Source organism: Rattus norvegicus, chromosome X, assembly GCF_021556685.1.
Source record: "Rattus norvegicus strain SHRSP/BbbUtx chromosome X, alternate assembly SHRSP_T2T, whole genome shotgun sequence".
Taxonomy (NCBI): Eukaryota; Metazoa; Chordata; class Mammalia; order Rodentia; family Muridae; genus Rattus; species Rattus norvegicus.
The window spans coordinates 63,302,316-63,327,001 of NC_141554.1; the positions used below are offsets into that span (position 1 = coordinate 63,302,316).

The 24,686-nt window shown below is 38.3% G+C and overlaps 2 pseudogenes; both read left to right on the top strand.

Moving 5' to 3' along the window:
• Window positions 1–14,662: 14,662 nt before the first annotated feature.
• Window positions 14,663–16,692, top strand: LOC147998237 (rho GTPase-activating protein 7 pseudogene; annotated as a pseudogene).
• A 36-nt stretch (window positions 16,693–16,728) lies between these two features.
• Window positions 16,729–18,598, top strand: Dlc1-ps1 (Dlc1 Rho GTPase activating protein, pseudogene 1; annotated as a pseudogene).
• Window positions 18,599–24,686: the final 6,088 nt, after the last annotated feature.

A 24,686-nucleotide genomic window follows, 5' to 3' on the forward strand; every position in this document is an offset into this window, starting at 1 on the left:
TGGACTGACCCTGGACTCTGACCCCATAGGTAGCAATGAATAACCTAGTTAGAGCACCAGTGGAAGGGGAAGCCCTGGGTCCTGCTAAGACTGAACCCCCAGTGAACTAGATTGTTGGGGGGAGGGCGGCAGTGGGGGGAGGATGGGGAGGGGAAGACCCATAAAGAAGGGGAGGGGGAGGGATTAGGGGGATGATTGCCCGGAAACCGGGAAAGGGAATAACACTCGAAATGCATATAAGAAATACTCAAGTTAATAAATAAAAAAAATGGTTTAACTTCAAAAAAAAGATGTGTTCAGGAACACTAAAGTATATAAATTTATGACTGGGATGATGCACTGTTAACCCTGCTTCACATGTACATATGGTTTAATGGGACATTTATTTTGTCCGTATTTTGACAAAGAGTCACAATGTTTCGTCTAAGCTTACAAACTTACAGTTCTCTTACCTCTGATAGTCCAGTAGTAGGATTATAGGAACACATCACCATACCTGGTTCTTAGGCAATGTCCTATACTCAGTTGCTTGAAGTTTAATTACAGATGATAATCCATTATACACTGACACTACAACAAAAGATGCCTGTTAATGTTATATTTGATAGAAAAGTCCTCAAAGGACACCAAAGAAAGGTAAAATCTTCTCAAGGGGCAAGCATTTAATGTTTCATCTATCTGTAAGAAAAGATGGCCCATAGCTGGACATGGTGGCAAACATCTTTAATCCCAACACTGAATAGTCCAAAGCATGTAGATTAATCTTGGTAAGTTTGAGGCCAAACATATTGAGTTCCTGGAGAGCCAGGCTATATATATTGATCCTGTATCAAACAAAACAACAAGAAAGAAAGAAAGAAAGAAAGAGAGAGAGAGAGAGAGAGAGAGAGAGAGAGAGAGAGAGAAAGAAAGAAAGAAAGAAAGAAAGAAAGAAAGAAAGAAAGAAAGAAAGAAAGAAAGAAAGGGAAAGGAAAAAATGCCCTGAAGTATATGAGAATATAATTTTACAACATATACTATTTGAGACATTATAAACAGGTAATCAGAAAAACCAAAACAGTGAAGACTCCATCATACAGGATGACAAATAAAAATAGATTCTATTACTTAATAAAATTCTCACGAGCAGAACCCAAGACCAGATCAAAACGATCATCCATCATGATAAAGTAAGCTTCATCCCAGGGATGCAGGGATTGTTCAATATACAAAAATCCATCAACACAATCCACTATGAAAACAAAGTCAAAGAAAAAAAAAAAACAGTGTCATCTCAATAGATGCTGAGAAAGCATTTCACAAATCCAACACCCGTTCATGATAAAAGATTTGAAAAGATGAGGAGTTCAAGGCCCATACCTATACCCAGTAAAAGCAATATACACCAAACCAATAGCCAGCATTAAAATAAATGTAGAGAAATTTGAAGCAATTCCACTAAAATGGGGGCTAGACAAGGCTTCTCTCTCTCTCTCTCTCTCTCTCTCTCTCTCTCTCTCTCTCTCTCTCTCTCTCTCTCCTTACTCAATAAAGTATTTGAAGCCCTAGCCAAAGCAATCAAACAACAAAAGATCAAAGGCATAAATATTGGAAAGAAATAAGTCAAAATATCACTATTTTCAGATGAAATGATCAAACACTTAAGTTACCCCAAAGGTTCCACCAGAGTAATACTAAGTCTAAAAAATAACTTCAGTAAAGTGGCTGGGTATAAAATTAACTCAAACAAATCCGTAATCTTCATCTACTCAAAGGGTAAACAGGCTGAGAAAGAAATTAAGGAAATGACACCCTTCACAATAATCACAAATAACATAAAATACCTCAGTGTGACTCTATCCAAGCAAGTGAAAGATCTGTATGACAAGAACTTAAAGCTTCTGTAGAAATAAATTGAAGATTTAAGAAGATGGAAAGACCTCCATGCTCATGGATTGGCAGGATTGATATAGTAAAAAATGAACGTTTTGCCAAAAGCAATCTACAGATTCAATGCAATCCTCATCAAAATTTTAACTCAGTTTTTCATAGATTTAGAAAGAGAAATTTGCAAATTCATTTGGTATAACAAAAAAAAACAGATAACAAAAACTATCCTCAATAATAAAAACTTCTAGGGGAATCACCATCCCTGACCTCATGCAATATTACAGAGCAATAGTGATTAAAACTGGTATTTGTACAGAGACAGGCATGTACATCGGTGGAATAGAATTGAAGACCCAGAAATGAACCCACACACCTATGGTCACTTGATTTTGAAAAAGGAGCTAAAACCATCCAGTGAATGAACAATAGCATTTTCAACAAATGGTGCTGGTTCAACTAGTGGTCAGAATGTAGAAGAATGCAAATAAACCCATTCTTATCTCCCTGTACAAAGCTTACGTCCAAGTGGATCAATGACCTCGACATAAAACCAGATACACTCAAAGTAATAGAAGAAAAAGTAGGGGAAAGCCTGAAACACAAGGGCACTGGGGAAAATTTCCTGAACCAAATACCAATGGTGTATGCTCTAAGATCAAGAATCGACAAATGGGACCTCATAAAACTACAAAGCATCTGTAAGGCAAAGGACATTAGGACAAAATGGCAAGTAACAGATTGGGAAAAGAACTTTACCAATCATACATTCAATAGAGGGATAATATCCAAAATGTACAAAGAACTCAAGAAGTTAGACACCAGAAAATCAAATAACCCTACTAAAAATGGGGTACAGAGCTAAATAAAGAAATCTCAGCTGAGGAATATCAAATGACTGAGAAGCACCTAAAGAAATGTTCAACATCTTTAGTCATCAGGGAAACACAAATCAAAACAACCCTGAGATTCCAACTCATACCAGTCAGAATGGCTAAGATTAAAAACTCAGATGAGAGCAGATGCTGGTGAGGATGTGGAAAAAGAACACTCCTCCCTTGTTGCTTGAATTTCAAGGTGGGACAATTACTCTGGAAATCAATCTGGAGGTTTCTCAGAAAATTGGACATTATACTACCTGAGGATCCAGCTATACCTCTCCTGGGCATATACCGAAAAGATGCTCCAACATACAACAAAGACACATGCTCCACTATGTTCATAGCAGCCTTATTTATAATAACCAGAAGCTGGAAAGAACCCAGATGCCCTTCAACAGAGGAATGGATACAGAAAATATGGTACAACTACACAATGGAATATTACTCAGCTATCAAAAACAATGACTTTATGAAATTCGTAGGCAAATGGATGGAACTGGAAAATACCATCCTGAGTGAGGTAACTCAATCACAGAAAAACACACATGGTATGCACTCATTGATAAGTGGATATTAGCCCAAATGCTTGAATTACCCTAGATGCATAGAACACATGAAACTCAAGAAGGGGACCAAAGGGGCTGGAGAGATGGCTCAGCGGTTAAGAGCATCCGACTGCTCTTCCAGAGGTCATGAGTTCAATTCCCAGCAACCACGCGGTGGCTCACAACCATCTGTAAAGAGATCCGATGCCCTCTTCTGGTGTATCTGAAGACAGCTACAGTGTACTTATATATAAGAAATGAATAAATCATATAATAAATGAATAAATCTTTAAAAAAAAAGAAAAAGAAGGGGACCAAAGTACAGATTCTTCAGTCCTTCTTAAAATGGAACTAAATCACTACCCAAAGAGAACACATGGACAGAACCATGGCTCCAGCTGCATCTGTAGCAGAGGATGGACTTGTTGGGCACCATTGGAAGGAGAAGCCCTTGGTCCTGCCAAGGCTGGACCCCCCAATACAGGGGAAAGTTGGGGGAGCAGGAATGGGGACTGGTTGGGGAGGGGGAACACTCTTATAGAAGAAGGGGAGGGGGATGGGATTGGGAGCTTATGGCTGGGACACTGGGAAAGGGAATAACATTTGAAATGTAAACAAAACATATCCAATAACAAATAAATAAATAGATTTTGTGCACTAAATCTGTACTTAAGAAATTTTTATAGTTCCTAATCATAGTCATGAGATAAGTAATAAACAGGAGGTAACCGCGATATTAAATTTAGTGATTCAAACTACAGACTATTTTACTTCAGATTTCCACACATTTAAGCATTCAGCTGAGATTACTAAAATATGTGTTTCCACTGTGGAATATATTTGTCTTGAACTTTATGTGATTGACAGACATAATTTTATTTTGTTAATGTAATTAAATAAACAAGGAAAAGAAAGGTAAATGGTGGAGAAAAGAAGGAAGGTACAGTGTGAATTGAAATAATTAATTTGAATTACTAACAGAAAAAAATAATATTGCCTGTGCATAAGAAAGGCAGAAAATCTTATTTATGATTCTCAAATTTCATTTATTTTGTTATCTGCAGGTAAGTGGCAAAGACACACCACTGCAATTTTATGAGCAAAAACTCTGGAAGATAGGGCCATTAATAAATAAATATAAATTTCTTAGGAAACTGCATGAAGGCACTGGCTAGATCAATAGCTGTATACCAGATACCAGGAGATGTGTTAATTTGCTCAAATAATGAAACTACATCTGGTATAGCAGCTGCAATCAGCGTTACTACTTAATTTTGTGATAGTCAACTGTCATTCTCCATGATCCATTTGTCTTCTGCACTGGCCAGAAATGTGTTAAAGGGAGATTTGTTGGGAACCACAAGCCCTTCATCTTTCAAGTCCTTGATTGTGGCAGTAATTTCTGCAATTCCTCCATGAATACAATATTGCTTTTGATTCACTATTTTATTTGACAGAGGCAACTCTAAAGGTTGCCATTTAGCCCACACTCCAAAGTAAAGGGAATCAATGTAAGAATTCTGCCAATTTCTAAGAGTATGTACCCAAATTATACATTCTGAAACTGGGAATAGGACCACAGGATGTGTTAGGAAACATACTAGACCAATTGTGCATCAGACATCAGCCAAAACTCTATTAATCTCCTGTCCTCCATAAGTCCCTACTTTTACTGGAGTGCCACAGTGTTTCTTGGGATCTCATGAGATCACCATCAATTCCGAACCAGTATCCAACAGACCCTGGAGAGTCTGATTATTTCCTTTCTCCAGTGTACAGTTACCCTTGTAAAAGGCCATAGATCCCTCTGGGGAAGAACTGGAGATAGGCTAACAGCAAAACTTTTAAGGGTCTTATCAAGATCCTTCCTCAGGGGAAACCTGGCCATCCCTTCATTCAAGGGGTTCTGGGTCTGCATATTGGCTCAAGTCTGGAAATTGATTCACGGGCTGAGATTGCCTTTTGCCACTATCCAGTGTAGCCTTTCTTTCATTTGTTTGAGAATTTTTTGCATATACAGATCAAACAGATATGCAGTAGACTTCCTATCTATTTCATGCCTGCAAACACCATGATGGATTAGCCAGTACCGAAGGTCCAAATGAGTCATGTCATTATAAATTTCACCTCTCCTGTGATGACCATTATGGGCTATATCATTATAAACATTACTTTGTCTATGCTGTCCATTATAATAACTACAATCACCTGGTAATTCTCTGGTAATTCGACCCATTGCATTTAATTCATCTAATAGAACAGCTGCATCTCCAACTCTAAGGTCTGAAACAAGGAAAAGGGCAAGAACAAAGCTCTGCAAATTTGCTGATCCCCCTCTCAACAGTGTCTGTCTTATAGGCTTCATGAAGGCCATATCTTCTGTGCCTTCCCACTGTGGAGGAATAGGTTCTACACAAAGTATACACTCTATCATTGCAATTTCTCTGAGCCTTAAAATACCTTCATCAACACTAAGTCAAGGGATATCAGGCATCTCCAAATCCTTTTCAGTAGGCCATCTTTTGATAAAAGTTTCAAACACCATTCAAACAAACTTCTAACACATTTTTTAACTGTGTGAGCTTTCATATTAAACTTAGAATCTCCATTCAGAGGGTCCATGTTAATAAACTCACCCTGATCTAGTTTTATGTTCCATCCACCATTATCCTGCACCCTAAAAATCTATTCCTACATATATTCTCCAGACTTCTGCTTGAAGGAATTAGTAAACTTATTAAGCTCCTTACTAGTGTAGCACATTTCCTTATGGACTACACTTTCTACCTCTCCTCAAGTGGCCTATTTTGTTTGAGTCTGATTTGTTTTATTTGAGTCTGAAACTATTGGTGGGCCTTTAGAAACATCAATATTTTCTTGTTTGGCATTTTCTTCAAAGAAAGTCACTGCTGGTTTATCAGACGCTGAGGGATTAATTTTCTCATGTGAAAAGGGCATTATTTCAAGGGGTGGGGCTGAGTGAACTACTTCCTTAGCTGGGGTAAACCTTTGAGAATCTGAAGATTCAAAAGTCTTAGCTTCAACATGGTCTTCACACATCCCCATCCCAAGTTATAAGATTCCATTCTTTGCCAATTAGTACCACTTACTTTAACTGCAGACACCCTCTGAGGCTGACTTGAATTTTTGCTGTAGATCAGCCAACCTTATAATGAGGGCTTCAGTTTGATTTTCTGCAACTCAAGCATTATGACTGCTGGAGAGAAGATTCTCTTCAAGGGCACATTTAGAAAACTTTAGATTGTTTACTTGCATCTGTAGCCATTTGATTTGATCATATAGCTCATTCCTTTCCTTCATCTAGTTTTCCAGAGGCATTAAGATCAACAAGCCAGAAAAATCATTTTCCAATTTTTACCTCAACTTATAAGTTTTGTATACCTAATCACCTAATTCATCAAAATTATCAAAGATATTAGTTTCTTTAAGTTTGAAATATAGTTTCAACCACAGGCCTTCAATATTCTCTCAGTTTCCAGAAGAAGGAGTATCTGAAGAGCATTCCATAGTTGAAGGTGCTGGTGAATTATTAAACCAACTGCAGATACTTAAAATATTCATCCTTATACTTCTGCTCCTTTAGAACCACTCCCAGTACCAACTTCTCTACTAGTCAGGGTTCTCTAGAATCACAGAATTTATGGGTAGTCGCTATATAGTAAGGGAATTTGTTGATGACTTGCAGCCTGTAGTCCTACTCCCCAGAATGGTCAGCAGCTATGAATGGAAGTACAAGGATTTAAGCTCAGTCCCACAAGGCAGGTAGTCAAAGAAAAGAACATAATCCTTCTTCCAATGTCCTATGTAGGTCTCCAGCAGAAGAGGTGTCCTAGATTAAAGGTGTGTACCAACATGCCTGGATCTGGGACTTGCTTTGTTCCATATGATCTTGAACTCAGAGATATCCTTCCCTTAGTCTTCTGGGATTCATTGCCACTATGCCTCAAGATCTCCATGCCAAGATCCAGGACAGAAACTTATATCTCCCAGCCTCAAGATCAGAATCACAGGCGAGTCTTTTAATTCTGGATTGTAGTTCATTTCAGATATAGTCAAGTTGACAACCAGGACTAGCCACTACAGGCAGATACTATACACTTTTTCAGAAACTCACCAATCATCCAAAGTCTGGAGAAGCAGCAGGAAGCCACAGGAATCTTGAGAGTTTGTTGATGAGTTTCTCTCTATAAAGTCACCACAAGTTAAGCTCAGCAATGCAATGTAAGTGAACAAATACATGCATGTCTTTAGTGAAGACTATTGAGGTAGAACAAATTGAAACAATTCTCAAGTTCCTACTATTTGTGGAGTCATATTTATATTCTGTCTATGCATCATACATTCTTTTAATTTGCTATAGCAAAATATCATTTCCCTATGTATTCTTCACCAAATTTTTTCATGTGTCTGCATTAACAAATTATTCGTTTGCTTGTCTTCCTCAGCAAACCATATTATAACCTGAGTCTTCAAAGAAATCAGAAACTTCCCCTTTACTTGGTGACCCTATTAAAATCAAAATTAGAAAAAGACATTGAAAGCCTTCTAATCTTGGAAAGGATTATTCCTGTCTCCTATCCAGGTTACTGTGCTATGTACTGAAATATATTTTAAGCTTTTATACTCTATCATTTCTTCTACTTTTGCTATCGGTAAGACACATAACAGTGAGTCACTTGAAATTCTAATAAAAATAATCACTATCTAATACTAAGACATCACTTAAATATTGCAATCTGCTTTTGTTTGAATAGCTAAATATATCCAATTGTTTTTGAACACTGAAGTAAAAAATGAATAAACATTTTAGGGAATGTATAGAGGAAAATACTCTTACTCTTTGTACATAACATTTCTATAGCTTTGTTTGTTTGTTGTTTTCAGAGTGGGTGTCAATGCTCTCAAATGAGTAAATCTCATGATAAGCAGAGAGTATTGTTTTATATAAAGAAAGTCATTATGGACAATAGTTCCCCTACTTTTCTGAAAAAGCGTTTAGGCGAGATACAATATCAGTTTGCCAGTTACAGTGTCTCGATATGATGGTCTCAAATTTGAGGGCATAAGAAAAATGCCTAGGAATATTGAGAAACAATTTGGTATGGATGCAACTGTGTCCTAACCGAACTTTAGCTTGTTGAATTCATAGCTCCTTCCTTGCCTTACTCATGGGTATAAGTTTTTTCTATCGTGTTATCATCTATTTTTTTTCTTGTCTTATCCTTTAGATGTGTAAAGCTTTCATATTTCATTCTAATTTCTATTTTCTCTTCTTTTTTCTTTTTTCCTTCATTTTTATTGGGTATTTTATGTATTTACATTCCAACTATTATCCCCTTTAACATTTCCCCCTCTCCCATTCCCATTCCCACTGGTTCTATAAGGATGCTCCCCTTCCCAACCACCCACACCCACCTCAACACCCTGGCATTCTCCTACTCTGCAGAAACAAGCCTTCACAGCACCAAAAGCTTCTCCTCATATTGATGCAAAACAATGCCATCATCTGCGACATATGCAGCTGGAGCCATGGGTACCCACATATATATTGGAGGTTTAGTCCCTGGAAACTCTGAGGGATCTTGACAATTGATATTGTTTTTCTTCCTATGAAGTTGCAAAACCCTTCAGCTCCTTCAGTCTTTCTCTAACTCCTCCATAAGGGTCCTCATGCTCAGTCTGATGGATAGTTGTGAGCATGTTAATCTGTATCAATAGGGTTCTGGCAGAGCCTCTCAGGAAACATCCATATCAGGTTACTGGCAGCAACCACTTCTTGGCATCACAATAAAGACTGGGTTTGGTGGATGCATATGGGATGAGTATGGATCCCCAGGTGGGGCAGTCTCTGGATGGCCTTTCTTTCAGTCTCTGTTCCATACTTTGTTGCTGTATTTCCTCCCATGAGTATTTTGTTCCCCATTCTAAGAAGGATTAAAGCATCCACATTTTTATCTTCCTTCTTCTTGAGCTTCATATGGTCTGTGAATTTTATCTTGGGTATTCCAAGTGTTTGGACTAACATTCATTATTAGTGAGTAGATACCATGTGTGTACTTTTGTGACTGGGTTACCTCACTTGGGATGATATTTGCTAGTTCCATCCATTTGTATAAGAATTTCATGAAGTCATTGGTTTTAATTGCTGAGTAGTACTCCAGTGTGTAAATGTACCATATTTTCTATATCCATTCATCGGATGAAGGACATCTGGGTTCTTTCCAGCTTCTGACTATTATAAATAAGGCTACTATGAAAATAGTGGAACATGTGCCCTTGTTATGTAGTGGAATATCTTCTGGGTATATGTGTGGGAGTGGTATAGTTGGGTGCTCAAGTAGCACTATGTCCACTTTTCTCAGGAACCTCCAGACTGATTTTCAGAGTAGTTATACCAGCTTGCAATCCCACTAAAAATAGGGTATTCCTCATTCATTACATCCTTGCTAACATCTGCTGTCACCTGAATTTTGATCTTAGCCATTCTGACTGGTGTGAGGTAGAATCTCAGGGTTGTTTCAATATGCATTTCCCTGATGACTAAGGATGTTGAACATTTCTTTAGGTGCTTCTTAGCCATTTGATATTCCTCAGTTGAGAATTTTTGGTTTAGCTGTGTACGCCATTTTTAATAGGATTATTAAGTTCTCTGGAGTCTAACTTTTAAGTTCTTTGAATATATTAGATTTTAGCTCTCTATCAGATGTAGGATTGGTAAAGGTCTTTTCCAATCTGTCAGATGACATATTTTTCCTATTGACAGTGTCCTTTGCCTTACAGAAGCATTGAACTATTATGAGGTCCCCTTTGTCAATTCTTGATTTTAGAGCATAAGCCAATGATGTTCTGTTCAGGAAATTTTTGCCTATTCTCATGTGTTCAAAGTTCTTCCCCCCTCTCTCTTCTATTAGTTTCAGTGTATCTGGTTTTATATAGAGGTCATTGATTCAATCGGATGTCAACTTTGTACAAGAAGAAAAGAATGACTCAATTTGCATTCTTCTACATGCTGGATTTCCTTATATAAAAATATCCCGGCATTCGTGGGATGAAGCCTACTTTATCATGTTGAACAATAGTTTTATTGAGTTCTTGGATTAGTTTGTGAAAATTTTATGAGCATTTTTGCATTTATATACATAAGGGAAATTGTTCTGAAGTTATTTTTCTTTGGAGGGTCTTTGTGTGGTTTCTTTGTAAGCATACTTATAGTTTTAAAGAATGGATTTGTAGTGTTCCTTTTGTTTTGTTTTTGTTTTTTTTTTTTGTTTTGTTTTTGGTTTTTTTTTTTTTTTTTGGAATTGTTTGAATGTATTGGTATTAGGTCTTCTTTGAAAGTTCCTTAGAATTCTGCAATAAATCCATCTGGTCGTGGGCCTTAGAAAAGGTTTGGGAGACCTTTAATGACTGCTTCTATTTCTTTACGGATTATGTGAATATTTAGTTTATCTGATTTTGATTTAACTTTGATACCTGGTATCTGTATAAGTAAGCTTTTGTAGTAAGATCTGATAATTTTTGATGTTCTGTCTTCCTTTTCATTTCTGATTTTGTTAATTTGGATACTGTCTCTTTGCCCTCTGTTTAGTCTGGCTAAGGGTTTTTCTATCTTGTTGATTTTCTCAAAGACCTAGCTTCTGGTTTGTTGATATTTTTGTACAGTTCTTTTTGGTTCTACTTGGTTGATTTCAGCTCTGAGTTTGATTATTTCCTATTTTCTACTACTATTGGGTGTACTTGCTTCTTTTTTTTTTTTTTCTATAGCTTTTAGGTGTGATGGCAAAGTGTTAGTATATGTTCCCTCCTGATTCTTTTTTGCAGGCACTTGTAACTATGAGGTTTCCTCTTGGCAGTGCTGTCTTTGTTTCCCAGAATTTCAGGTATCCTGTGCCTTCCTTTTTATTAAATTCTAAGAATTCTTTTGTTTCTTTTTATATTTCTTCCTTGACCAAGTTATCATTGAGCACAGAGTGTTCAGCTACCATGTGTATGTGGGCTTTCTGTTGTTTTTGTTGTGACTGAAGACCAGTTTTGTCCATGGTGATCTGATGGGGTGTATTGGGATTATGTCAGTCTTCTTTTATCTGATTTCTTGAGTCTTGTTGCCGATTACATGATCAATTTTGGAGAAGGTACCATGAGGTACTGAGAAGGATTTTCTTTTGTTTTAAGATGAAATATTCTATAGATCTGTTAAATCATTTTGGTTCATAACTTCTGTTAGTTTCTCTATGTCTTTGTTTAGTTTCTGTTTCCATGAACTGTCCATTGATGACAATGGGTTGTTGAAGTCTCCCACTATTATTGTGTGTGATACAATGTAAGATATGAGATTTAGTAAAGTTTCTTTTATCATTGTGGTTGCCATTGCATTTGGAGCATAGATATTCAGATTGATTTGTCTTTATATGTTGCTTACCCCTTTTCTATTACTGCTTTTAATATTCCTTCTTTGTTTTGTGCATTTGTTGTTTTTACTATTATATCAGGGTAGGAAGGTCTTTTCTGGTCCAGTCCATTTGAAGTTCTGTAGCCTTTTATGTTCTTGGGCATCTCCTTCTTTAGGTTAGTGAAGTTTTCCTGTATAATTTTGTTGCAGATATTTACTGGCCCTTTAAGTTGGGAATCTTTGCTTTCTTCTCTACCTATCATCCTTAGATTTATTTTTGCTTTTTGCACTTTCTTTGATGGTTGTGTCAATCTTTTCTGTGTTATCTTCTGCCCCGTTGATTCTATCTTCTATCTCTTGAATTCTGTTGGTAATGCTTGGGTCTATGACTTCTGATCTCTTTCCTAGGTTTTCTATCTCCCAGGTTGTCTCTCTTTGTGTTTTCTTTACTGTTTCCATTTCCATTTTTAGATCCTGGATGGTTTTGTTCATTTCCTTAACCTTTTTGGTTGTGTTTTCCTGTAATTCTTTAAGGAATTTTTGTGCTCCTACTTTAATTGCTTCTACTTGTTTAGCTATGTTCTCCTGTATTTCTTTAAGGGAGTTATTTATGCCCTTTTTAAGTTCTATGTCATCATCATGAGATGGGATTTTAAACTGAAATCTTTCCTTTCCATTGTGTTGAGGTATTCAGGGCTTGCTATAGTGGGAGAACTGTGCCTTATGCTCCTGTTGAGTCCCTCTTATGAGAGTTATTGCAGTGAAAGTGGGGTCTCCCTTGTGGGATTAGGAGCGAGAGCACCCCTGAGAGACCAGTTTTCTCTGAACAGGTCATGGGTACAGAGGTCTGTAGGACAGCCCCAACTTCACAGTGTAGATGAATAAAGGAAACTCTATTTTCTATTCTTGATTTGTAGCTGCTCTATATTTACAAAAACATTTATTTATTTGATTGTTTGTTTTCAAAATATATGAGTGTTTTGTCTATATGTGTGTTTGTGAACCACATGTGTGCCTAGTATTCTGGATGGTTAAAAGAGGGTATAAGATCCCCTGATAATAGAGTTACACTTTGTTGTGATTTGTCATATGAGTTTCCTGAGCTTAACCTAGATAAGAAAAGCCAGTGTTCTCACCCTCTGAGCCATTGCTCTAGGTCCTGCTTATATATTTTATGACATGATTCTTTACTAGATGACACAAATACTATCCTCTACAAATACATTCTTGTTTTCATGGTGGAAGAACATGCAATAAACATTTCATTCAAAATTAAATGTGCTTTTAAATGGTTACCTAGTAGATATCAATATGTATATCAAATATATTAGAAATATTCTTCATATATTAAACTAAAGCACAAAAATTGGTTAATTTTATTTCCATAAAAAAGTGACAATTTTTACCAGTTAATATTGTAATTACAATCATTAACATTTTAACATGAATTTCTAATTTATTTCCTTAAAACATGAAATTGAGCATATATCATATATACTATAATATTCAAATGTATGCATTCAGTTATCAAATTTCATTTGGTAATATTAATATTTCATCTTAAAATATATTATCTCAAGTTTTCATTATAATTGTTTAAAAGCAAAGTAGTTTTATCCACTTTCCTCTCTCTATGATTCCCTTTATTTGTTTGGGCCTATGGAGACATATTCTCACTACGTAGCACAGACTGTCTTTGAACTCATAATTCTCTTTCCTCAGCCTTCTGAATTCTGCGATTATAGGCTACATTAACATGCACAACTACATATTTATATTCATGGTTGTTTATTTGGTTGACCTGCTCATATAGAACAAAGGAATGTCACTTCTGGAATTTATAGTATGGTATCCATGATTCCTGAAAATATCTGGAAGCCTGTGTTGCAAAAAAGTGTTTGACAAGAATCTCCTTTGTTCAGTCAGGTAAAAGCTAAACCAGTAAAAGAAGAAGTTGTTTGAAATATCTTACTATAAATATCTCTTCTTTGAGGCTTGAGTTTTAGGTAGAAAAGAAATGTTTTGCATGAGTGGCTCAAACTAATTGCATCTGATTTTAATTTTTCTATGAAATGTTCTCAGTATCTTTTACATTGCTGTTTAAATGTTTAATGGGTATATAAAATCATCTATTACAGTAATTAAATAGCACATTGTTTATCCAGATTTGATTTTTTAGTTTTAAACACCATGAGATTCTTTTATACTAAGGTGATAGTAATAGTAATAGTAGTAAGATTTAGTAATAGTAGTAAGATTTAGTTTAATCAAGATGTCTGTCAGTAAATCAAAGTAGATTCATTTGGAGATTTCAATTAGAACAAATTCAGCACTATGTTTTGCAAATGTGAAATAGTAAAAGCATGCATTGGAGACAGAAAAAAGTAGTAAAACAAAAACGCCTTTACCGTATAATTCTATTAAATAAATATGACATACACGAACAATATATATGAATCGATTATAAACAAATACAATGTTCTTAATGTCCAATGTAATTATAACTTTAAAAACCACAAATGATAGGGAATAGGGAGGACAATGGTTCTGATATTCTATCAGTACATTAGCTATGTAACTAAAATAATTTAAAGATGACTTAAACTTGATCTATTAGATATGAATTGAATATATTTGCAATTCATATATGCATGTATATATAGGATCTTAAGTATAACAAAATAAGTCATTAGCTTAACCAAATCAGTATATCTAAACAAAAATTCATGATCTTCAAACATTGTATTATCAGAAGCAAAAATAGTATACCTCAAGCTGAAATTTCATTTATTTAAATGGTATTTATCAATTGAATGAATATATAAAAATCACCAAAATGCTAATTGATTTAAGCATATTATTATCCCTTATTTCACAGAAATTTGGTCAGTAGTTCTAAAAAGTAACAAAATTACTTTTAAAATAAATCCATTATCAAATAAGCATTTTGTAGGAATACAATGAAAAGGTATAATTAAAGACCCCTGTGGGACCAGATTTAAGCTATGGGTCTAATACATGCTGTGTAAGCAGTCAATCATGACCTACACAGAAATACATATAGTAGTAAAAACACACTCACTGGCACACACAGAAATTCCCTAAAAATTGAACCCAAGGAAGATTGTGATTGGCTGAGGGTAACTGGTTTCCCTCATTATACACAGCTTTATGAAGTTCTTCTATTCCCCATTGGCATTTCTCTGTTCAAGAGAGAACATGATTTCTTGAACAGAGATGCCACTGAGGCTCTTCTGCAGGTGAGTAAATAAGTAAACAAATGTTCAGTGTTAAAGCTGGAGATTACCAGAATTGAAGTTAGGATTCAAGTGAAGATAAGCCTTGTGCAACAAGCAGCAAGTGGACTTTCCAGAGGGACAGTAAATCTGGCTTGAATAGTTTGATGTCTTTCCCATAAAGCAAGTCCAATACCTGGGTCTCCAGAGTGCACTGTCACTTGCAGAAGGTCACAGGCCTGAATACATGTGGAGTGGTCTCAATGAGCACCAGGAGGTATCCTCTCTCAGAAGCCTCAGCAGCACCGGCAACAGTGTCCACATTCACTGGCCCAAGTGAGAATTCTGTGACATCCCAAACTAATTCTGTCATCAGCTTCTGCTCCTCTAGCCACTTTGAAGCAAATATGACTGTTTTCCAGTCTGCTTTCTCCCAAGTTACTGCTCAGCTTTGGCTATACTATGAAAAGCCAGGACAGGAACACCAAGTATAAGACATAGTGCCATGCTGAAATAGATGGAGAGCTTGAAGCTCAAGAGCTCCCACCACAGCAAGCACAAGGGACTTTCCAATCTGCGGTTGTCCATCAGTGCTTCCATTCTGAAGGGGGATATGGGTGAGAAGCTGAAGCAGTTGAACTGCTTTGAAACATCAACCCTCAATGTCAACCACATCACTGTGCCCATGGTACAAAAATGGGGTGTGTCTAACTTCATATAGACCTACAGTAGCAATAGCCCATCAGAGACCAGCAGTTCTGTCAACATATACCCAGTCAGAAGGACATGGAGCTTCAGCACCTGTAAGAAGTGGGTGGGCATATATCTAGAGAGCTTCAACCTTTACTCTCAGTCCACCTTTAATAATGTGATAGAGCAGAACTGTAAAAAGAAAAAGAAAAAACAAGAAAAAAAGTGAGAGCTAGCAAAAGGACATAGTGTTCATATTGTAAATGATCACAAGCCTGGCTGACACCTTCCCTAAGTCTCTCTCCAATGCCAATTTCTGCCCCTTGGGAGACAAAGGCAGAACTATGAACTGGAGAGCTACAAGTTTACATAGCCCTGGACATCTCAGCCTGTGGAGAGAAAACAACAATGACAGTCCAGAGGAACTGAAGTGATGCAATTCCTCCAGCTGTGTGAGTAACCACCTAAGGATCTTTGATAACATACCAGGCTCCATCTTCTACTCCAGCTTGGGAGACCTAACCAACCTGGAGAATAAGAACATCCCCCTTGAGCTGAAGAGCAATAACTACCATGTGAAGCAGATGCAGAAGATAGTCAACCAAAAAGTTTCAAAAGAGAGAGATGAACTCAGACCTGAACTTTGTGTTTCCTTGCCCATCATCTCCAAAACAGATGCACCTGGATGTGGACCATGACTTATGGACACTCAGCGACCTGAATAGCCTAAGCAATTCCCTCAATGAGCTTGAAGAGCCCATTGATATTCAATAAAGGAGGAACTCTTGGGTAAAAGCTTCTCTGTCCAGTTGCAGTAGGCACAGGGTGAGGTGACACAGCTTTCAGAGCCCTAAAAGCTGAGACTGAACTCTATCTCTGCAGATTAACTGTCAGTATGTGGCCCAGATGAACCTACTGCAAAAGACTTATTCCTGAAATTGATGGCCCTGCTGGAAAAATAAACACCTTCCAACAAGCATGGTTTTAGCGAGATTGTGCTCAAATTCTTAAAAAGGATCAAGGTTCCAGACTACATGAACAGAGCAATGTCACAGTGGTTGTGAAAGAAAACCAGATGATGCTCCACCAACCTAACTTCACACTTAGCATCTTCTCTCTTCCACCTCAACACCCTGAAGCAAGATAATTCTCTTAGAGTAATACAATGAAAGGAGAGTTTGGACAAACAGTCCAGAAAGATCTGAATGAAAACCTAGCCACCACTGTCCCACATGGTTGCTGAATGCAAGAAGCTCTTCAAGGATCCTGAGGAAATGAGCCAATATCACAATTCTTACACTAAAAAAGAGGTGAAGCCTCTTACACTGATCAACCTGCTGACTTCAGACACTTCTTTCAGAATATATCTGTGTGGATGGCCTGCTTTAGGAGGTAAAAGAGAAGTTCAAAGGCTGGGTCAGCTACCTTATCTCTGAACAGAGTAAGCTGTCCTATAAAACGATAAATGAAAGACCTCTATTTAGGCTTTGAAAATCAAACACTGATGTCCCTGCTGCACCAAAGAAGATCTTAAAGCTCCTTCTAAAAGAGTACCACATCTGGGATATGGACCTGCTGAACTCAAAGGTGATTGGAATCCTAAACGGCCAGACTAAAATCTACACGTATGTCCAAAACAGCAGGGTGCTCTACCTTTCTAGGGACTGTCATATTGAGGACCTGGAGGACTAATTTACTCAGGGGATCCTGTGCTCTCTTAACCACCTCTGTGGATCATGACTGGGCACCTCTGGTTAAGAGGAGGGAATAACATGCTCTTGTCCAGATATTTGATTAAACCCTGTGGGTTAGGAAACTACAAGCTCCACTATGTTCATCGCAGCCTTATTTATAATAGCCAGAAGCTGGAAAGAACCCAGATGAGCTTCAACAGAGGAATGGATACAGAAAATGTGGTACATCTACACAATGGAATATTACTGAGCTATCAAAAACAACGGCTTTATGAAATTCGTAGGCAAATGGTTGGAACTGGAAAATATCATCCTGAGTGAGCTAACCCAATCACAGAAAGACATACATGGTATGCATTCATTGATAAGTGGCTATTACCCCAAATGCTTGAATTACTAGATGCCTAGAACAAATGAAACTCAAGACGGATGATCAAAATGTGAATGCTTCACTCCTTCTCTAAAAGGGGAACAAGAATACCCTTGGCAGGGAAGAGAGAGGCAAAGATTAAAACAGAGACTGAAGGAACACCCATTCAGAGCCTGCCCCACATGTGGCCCATACATATACAGCCACCCAATTAGACAAGATGGATGAAGCAAAGAAGTGCAGACTGACAGGAGCCGGATGTAGATCGCTCCTGAGAGACACAGCCAGAATACAGCAAACACAGAGGCGAATGCCAGCAGCAAACCACTGAACTGAGAATAGGACCCCCGTTGAAGGAATCAGAGAAAGAACTGGAAGAGCTTGAAGGGGCTCGAGACCCCATATGTACAACAATGCCAAGCAACCAGAGCTTCCAGGGACTAAGCCACTACCTAAAGACTATACATGGACTGACCCTGGACTCTGACCTCATAGGTAGCAATGAATATCCTAGTAAGAGCACCAGTGGAAGGGGAAGCCCTGGGTCCTGCTAAGACTGAACCCCCAGTGAACTAGATTGTTGGGGGGAGGGCGGCAATAGGGGGAGGGTTGGGAGGGGAACACCCATAAGGAAGGGGAGGGGGGAGGGGGATGTTTGCCCGGAAACCAAAGAATTATTATTAAGTATTAAATAAATTTAAAAAAGAAAAAAAAAGGAAACTACAAGCTCACCTACATGTGCAGAGCTGATTTAAGGAGCCAGATGCCAGAGAGGAGACTCAATTGCCCCCGCTCTGTGAGTAGTCACAAAATCTTTTGGACATTTGTGTACAGCTGAAATGGTAAATATCTAGGACTCTTTTCAGTAATCAGGACACTGAAAGCAAGTTTACCAATTTTAAGTGATTACAGAGGTGAGGCTCTTGAGGAGGTAGACCTGTATCTACTACCTGGGTGATTGTTGCTAGAGCTTGCCAGTCTTGGAAGAGTTCATCTGGGTATGATTGACTGTAAAGATGTTGACACATTCTTAAAGCTGCTTCCTGTTTGTCTTTGGTTCATGTTGTATACCTTGACTGGAATATATAAGATTTGAAGGGGGTACATGTATTATTCAGATTGCTTCTAAGAAGCAAGACTCTTTCAGCACTTAATGGAAGATAACAAAGAAACGTCATTCTTTTGTGACATCAGCGTATGTGTATCTATGTCTTTTGCAATGTGATAAGGGCCTGATATATCCACTAGAAAATATTAGTTGGTACTTGTGGACAGGTTTTCTTACTGAAATGTGCAAAGAACAGTTTGTACGGGAGAGAAAAGGGGTTATCTCCAGCTGGTCCCATGGTGGGAGTTTTTTAGAGGTTGGCTGTAGGCTTGGGATTAATGGTACCTCCAGCTGGGAACATAGAGAGGCCTTCCACAGGAGACTACTCTGCAGCTCTGTAAGAGAAGTACTTTTCTACAGCTCCTGACAGTGGCAGGTCTTCTCAGGGTGAGCCTGAGATTAAAAACTTTTTTCAGGGAGGAGTGTCTGGGAAGAAAGACTAATTGACTAAGCTTCTAGGCCTTTATGTATCTCATTATAATGAAGATCTGTCTATTATTAATCAGGAGACATTGGCTCTTTCTGATTGGGTGGTAAGAACCACCTCCAAGGTTTATAAGATTGGGTGGGGAAGGTGGAGTAAGGGGAGAGGCAGGTAGATGCTCCTTTGTTTTTAAATGGAGCCCTGCACTTGGGTGGGGGAGGGAGAGGCAGGAAGAAGCAGATGGTTTGTTTAGTGTCTCCTCTGAAGCATTGGGGGTGGGGGTCATGTGTCAGCCCCAACACAGGGCATGGCCACTAGGGTATATGGAACATGGGACGTTTGACCACGCTTGCCTCACACCACCTCCAGGCTGTGAGGGTGTGGGAAACCACAGAATACCACTCAGGGAGTGGTGAAGCAAGGTCTGGGGAATTTTTATGTGGTGGTGAACTGGTTTTTAAAGAAAAGAGGAGAAACACCTTGTCCAATGGGAATGTTCCATTGGCCTATCTGCTTTGGGGGACTCTACTGAGATTCAAAATGCTAAGCCTTCCTGCAGATTTAAAAACTGCCAGCTGCCCTGTGTTTTTTAAGTGGCTGCTGCGTTACTAGTATTTCTCTTTGTTTTAAGAGGAGGTTATATACAGAATCTTTGTCAATGCCCATTGCGGGTTGTCAGGACTTAGACAAGGGCTAGAGGGACCTTCTGCCAACACCAAAGAGTAGCTCTGGCCAGGAGGCTTCAGTTGCCCTTCAGCTTGTCCAAATCCACGCAATGATACTGATTAAAAGCACAACAGGATAGGATAGGTTGCTGATCTCCAGAGTTGGGGAAGGAGGGCTCACCTTCCCACAGTATTTGTCCATGTAGGCAGGTTGTGGGTTCGAGCACCAGGTTGTGGGTGCCAGTTCTAGGGCTCTGGCACCAGGGTGCTCTTCACGGAGATCTCTGGCCCAGTTAGGTGTGTGGGTTCAGGTGCGTGGAGCAAGGAGGGGGGAAAGCTTCTGCTGCCCATTCTGGTCCTTCTCAGGTGAGCGGTAGAGAACTCAGGCAGGGAGAAGGGACTGCTTCCATCGCCTCTGCTGCTGGTCCTGTTCCACCTCTGTTTCTGCTACTGCCTGCCACTTCGGTCGCTTGGGCTAGGTGGGGCCAGCAGGAGACTGACTAGCCACTTGTGAGAGGTGCAGGGGAGCTTCTGACTGTGATGATTTCAGGAGAGCAGATCTCTTCCCCAAACTGCGGTGTTACAACTCTTATCACAGAAGCTGTCAGAGGACAGAGTTATTCTTGCACATCTTTAATTCTGAACACGATCCTTAAATATAGGTTTTTTGGGTGGGTCACCAGCTACAAATACAAGTACCAACTACAACTGATCTGTCTTAAGCCTACGTGACTTGTGGTCACATCCTCACCTGTGGAGGAGGGGTTTGGGGCATTGTCCTCTGTGACTGATCTGTTTTGAGCCTATGTAACCTGTGGACACATCCTTACCTGTGGAAGAGAGGCTTGTGGTATTGCTCTACATGGCTGGTGTGTCTTAAACCTCTCTACAGGAGTTTGTGGGGGGCTGGAGCAAGTGAGGCCCTGATCTGGGAGGCTGGGAATGCACCTGCTGTCCTTATTAGGGTCTCTGGAGATTCGATAAGAATCAAGGTACCTTTGACTGCCCATCACCCAACATTGGCTAATTCTTGTATTTTACCCAGGAAGAGTATATGGGGTTGAAACAAATTGTTTAGAAGTTAAGGAGGACCGAGGGCATGGAGGAGTTTGAGACAAAATGGAATTACTTTTGTCCTTTCAAGATCAAGGTTTTTTCCCCATGTTTAACTTTTCTGTTGAAGGGATTACTTAAGTATGGCTAGAGAAGACTTCAGAGAACTGGACATTCCAAGAACTCGGCTTAAAATTTGGTAATGTCTCTGAAAGACCCCCGAAGTGGAGAGACCCTCACTCAAGTCTCAGGATGACATGACCCCACAAGAACTCATGTAAGACCATCCTTGCTGTAAACAGACAAGGTTTATTGATAGGAACCGGTGCACTGGGGTCGAGACTCATATCCCACGCAAGGGCAGAGGAGTTCGACGACAAGTAGCTGGGAGAAGAGGTATTTAAAGAAAGAAACCACAACCTAAGGGGGTAGGGATGGTGTCATTGGAAAATGTCGAGAATACCAGTGAAAAATCACAAGGAGAAACCCCCTGTTTCTCAGGACTGTTTAACTTTATGGTCTGCCAGTTCCTGGGAGAAGCTTCCTGTTCCTCAAGATTGTTCTTTAAGATTTTAATCTAACTTTATGGTCAGCTTGTTCCTGGGAGAGAGTTGCCAAACAGGCTGGTGTAATCATCAGTTCTATGGTCAGTCAAGGTCCTGGAACAGTCACTGAACTGGTTAACCTACATTTTTGGCTCTACTCTATTTGCTAGGGGGTCTGAATTTTTCCTGGTCCTTCATCTCCACAATTTTTCCACATGACTCCTTGTTAAGATGGTGAGTTCTTCAAGAGCAGGCTCATTTCTTGCACATCTTTATAAACCTCCACTGCAGCTTTCACTGTTTCAGTCTTTTAGAACCTAATAAATTTATCATTTCCTAAATAAAAAAAAAAAAAACACCAGGGAATTCCTTTCTGCTAGCCATCTATTCTGGTCATGGGGCTTAAGCATGGTTTGTTTCTCCAATGAGTCTCTTTCTAAGATAAATAAGTTTTCATTTATCAGCAGTTGTCAATTATAGATAGCTTCTGGGATAGTATTAGGGACTTGTATCCATTTCTACTCTCAGCCATAGGACCCCATCAGACACATATATGTTTATGACCTGTTCATGTTGCAACAGTTTCTATGAATTCATATGTGCATCAGTTCTGCTGTGCTTAGTAGGCTTAAGTTCTTTAGTGTTCTCATTCTCTCTGGCTCTTAAAATCTTTCTGTCTCCTTTTCCACAAGGATATCCGAGCATTCAGGGGAGGAATATGATGGAGAATCATTTAGAATGGACTGTCCAAAGGTCTCTCACTCTCTGTACATTGTCTGACTGTGGGTCCCTGTATTTCTTCCCATCTAAAAAAGGAGTAAGCTTCTCTAATTATGGATGAGCAAAACACTAATCTAGGAGTTTACCAAAATATTATCAGGAGTCATTTTATTGCTCTGTTCCTTTTGCAGAACAGTAGTATTTAGTTTTCCCACAGATATCTGCCCTATGTAATCTTAGTTTCTTACCCACCTGAATAGTGTAAGGGACGGGTTTTATTTCATAGAGTATGCCTTAAATAAAATCAGCTATTGGTTTATTTACTCCCTCCAGTTTCATGCCACTATTGCACTCACATATCTTACATGAACGTGACCATTGTAGACTGAAGGATTTATAGCTATGTTGGTGTTTAACATTTTTTCCCTTGTATACTGCTCAGAGTCCCTTCTGGAAACATGAAAAGTAGTCAGTGGGGGTCAAGGCTCTGTGTAGGCACCAGCTCAACTTTTCTTCATTGAATGGGCTGTATACGTGTTATCTTCTGCAATAGGGCCTTACTGTCAATATATAAAGAGTCACCAATAACTTTGACAACCACTTGAGTTGTCTGATGATTCCCTTGGGCCTCCTTCTTTAGCCAACAACTCTATTATATGCAATCCATTCACTGCACTGGAAGTTTCATTTAGTGACCAGAGATGTCCAGGAGAGAACATACCGCCCCCATTATTTGGTGATAACATTTATGGCACCGTCATAAATGTATATATTATAGGGAGCTTCTACCATATGAGGTGAGATTTCCATGCATACTCTCAAATGGACCTAGTGTTATCTGTTCCTCCACATATTTCCTCAATCCTTCACCTCTTGGTCTCTCTCCTTGTTTAATTCATCTACTACATCCATCCATAATTACCTATTCTATTTTCCTTCCTAAAGTTACACAATCATCCCCTAAATCACTTACTGTGAACCTTTTCTCTGAGGTTACATGGATTATAGCCTGCTCATCAAGACTTAGAAACCAATATCCACGTATAAAGAAATGCACATCATAATTAACTTATGAGTTTGGGTTACCTCACTCAGGATGATTTTGTCTAGCTTCATCCATTGATAGGCATCAAGATTGTTTGCAAATTCTGTCTATTATGAATCAAACTATGGTGAACAAAGTTACAGAGTTAACCACATGTCTCTGTGATAGTACGAAGTATATACTGGTATACTGTGGTATAGCTGGATGACTATAGCTGCATCCTGAGGTAGATAATTCCCATCTTCCTGAGGAATGTCTACACTGATTTTCATAGTGGTTGTAGAAGTTTTCACTCACAACAGCAATTGATGAGTGTTTCCTTTACATACTCATCAGCGTGAACTTCTATTTGTTTTATTGATCTTTACCATTCTGATAAAGTAAGATGATCTCTCAAACTAGTTTTGATTTGCATTTCTGTGATAACTAAGGATGTTCAACATTTCAATAAGTGCTTCTCAGCCATTTTCTCTTTTGAGAATATTCTATTTAGACTATACCATTTTTAAATGGGTAAATAATTTCCTTGAAGTCCATTTTTTTATTTCTTTATATATTTTATATATTAGTTCTCTATCTTAAGTATAGTTAGTAAAAATCCTTTCTCTTACTAATGCTTGTTCCAAATGTTGTTCTTTGCAATGCAGATAATTTTTAGGTTCATAAAGTGCCATTTATTAATAATTGATCTTATTTCCTGCATTATGCATTCAGAAAGTCTTCTGTGTCAAAGAGTTCAAGGCTATACTCTACTTTCTCTTCTATTGGATGTAGTTTATCTAGTTTTATGCTGATGTGCTTGGTCTATTTGGAATTAAGTGGTTTGCAGGACAATAAATTAAAAACTATTTGCATTTCACTGCATGCAGGCATCCAGTTAGACCATCACTATTTATTGAAAATTCTGACATTTCCATTGCGAATTTCCTTATCAAAAATCAGGTGTCTATAGGTGTGTTGATTAATGTTTGCATCTTCAGTTAAGTTCCATTCATCAACATGTCTCTTTTGTGTGCAAACACCATGATGGTTTTTATTACTATAAATCTGTACGACACATTGAATTTTATAATAGTGATACATCTTACAGTACTTTTATTGTTACAGTTTGTTTTAGCTAAACTAAATATTTTGGATTTCTATGTGAAGTTGAACATTACCCTTGAAAGTTCTGTAAAAATTTGTATCAGAATTTTGATGAGGATTACATTGACTTGGTTCGTTGCTTTTGTTAGGATGGCAATTTTTACTATATTAAATCCCATGAGCATGGGAGACATTCCCATGTTCTGATACCTTTTTCAGGTTTTCTTTAATGTCTTAATATTTTTATTATACAGGTCATTCACATGCTTGGTTTTATATGTGTTATATATTTTACAAGATGTTTTGAAAGATATATTCACTTACTAATTTATCAGTCTACCATTTTTA